Source organism: Pteropus vampyrus, unplaced genomic scaffold (assembly GCF_000151845.1).
Source record: "Pteropus vampyrus isolate Shadow unplaced genomic scaffold, Pvam_2.0 Scaffold16, whole genome shotgun sequence".
Taxonomy (NCBI): Eukaryota; Metazoa; Chordata; class Mammalia; order Chiroptera; family Pteropodidae; genus Pteropus; species Pteropus vampyrus.
The window spans coordinates 88,287-90,386 of NW_011888797.1; positions in this window are offsets into that span (position 1 = coordinate 88,287).

A 2,100-nucleotide genomic window follows, 5' to 3' on the forward strand; every position below is an offset into this window, starting at 1 on the left:
AGAAGGAGCGACAGCTTGTGGGGCCGCCCTCCCTTTGTGTCTGGGGTGGGGTCCACCGAGAGGGCAGACCTCAGGCCAGGCCTCATCTCAGGGATCCGGCGCTGTGTTGTCCCTGCGCGGAGGTGACGCCCACCTTTGCGCTGGTCGGAGGTCCCCGGGGGTCTTCAGGCGCCCAGGGCTGCGGAAGCACAGGTGAGGCACCTGGGAGACCCGGACTTGTACCTGGACTGCGCCGCGAGTTTCGGAAGCCCAGTTGCCCCTTCTCCCCACGTTCGATTTCCAAGTCTATCCCCGCAGGGCTACTCTTCCCAGTAAAATTTTTGTGCGAAGGAGGTTTCGGTAAGTTTGCGCCTCGCTTTTCTCCTTGAACCGGGTTCCTTGGAGATTCAGTATCGATTTCGGGGATTCAGAATTCTGGGACTGAATTCTGAAGGAATAATCCTACCTCCTATATACCAGGAAGAGAAATTCTCTAAAGAGGAAGTAGTTAACTATTAACGGTTTTTATGGGTGAAATTGCTCTATTTCACATCTACGAAGTTACTTTTCATTTTGATGTTACAGAGGGTAGAACACCGAGAATTTCTGTTCAGAATATTTCAATTTGTGCAGTTTAAATCTAACGCATTTTAAGAGGACTAGGTAAAGTTGGAAGTTAGCTTCAGATTGTCAGAGTGTCTATTGGGCTATTGGACATAGCCTAAAAAATTCATTTTTGTTGCATCTTATACAGTTTTATTACTACAATTAAGGCATGTTTTATGTTTAAGTTGAGATCATAAAAACATTAACATTTAAAAGCATGATAGCTTTAGTTCTAATCATAACTTTTATCATTTTCATGACAGTACTGGGCATTTTGTGAATCTCTACAACTAGGCAGATTCTCTACTTCCCCATGTATGCAAGTGCCACATTTGGTGTCACTTAAAAAATAGTCACTGTTGAAGTTTAATGATTATTGCTCCTCTTCTGTGCAATCTAAATACTTGTGCTTATCTCTGTTTCTGCACTTAAGACATCGCATTATCATGATCTGTTTTGCTCTCCCACCAGATTATGAATTCCTTCGGGGGTATGATTTAATATTCTCTGTAGACTCAGTGCTTGGCACATTGGAAAGGCTCAAATGTTTATTGAATGAATTAATTAATAAACACATTTAGATACTCTCTGTAATACATTGGATAGAATTCTGTTAATTTTTAAAAAAACTTACAGATATTCCTATCTGGGTTTTATACCCACAGAAAAATTTGCATTATATTTGAAATAAAGTTGGTAGAAACTTAGAGTGTTATGCTATGAAGAATATTCTTTTTTGGTGTTCTCTTAATCCAAGAAATGACATCAGAGGGTATTTCCTGTTGCTTTGTCACACTTAGCTCAGCTGAAACACTAGTGGAGTGAGCATGTGAGAAATGCTCACTCCACTAGCTCTACCTTTGAAGACGTAGAGCTGACATTAACCTTGAGCAAGAACTAGTACTCAATACCAACAAATGCTCTATTTAGTCATATTGGATAAAGAAAAGTTTCTAAACATTAGGACTTTAGTATGATCAGTGCTTATAAAATATTTAAAAAAGTTTTTATTGTAAAAGTGATAATGTGTATTGAAAAAATTAAGACAATACAGAACAGTACAAAAAAAGAAACTGGGGAAAAAAATCCCAAGTCTTGCTACTTGGAAGTAACCCAGACATTTTGTTGAACAGACTTCCAAACATCTCTTTATGTATTTATATGAGGTCAACACATATTTTATGCTATATGTGGGATCATATTTCTGATTTTTCAATCAGCAGTGTGTCATTAGCATCTTGTCAGTATCTTGGAGATATGTTTTATTTTAAATGGTGTATAGTATTCCATCTTATATACATACTTTGATTTTTTAAATCCATACTCAGTGGTGGGCATTTTGATTGTTTTCATCATTTTTATGAATAAAGCAGCTGTGAATATTCTTGCTTGTTTTTTTTTTTTTTTTTTGTGGATATTTTTGAATACACATGTGAATGTCTCCTTGAGGTAAATTCTGGGTTAAAGAGAATGCTTATTTTAAACACTTCTCAATCTTATACTGCCTTTCAGAAA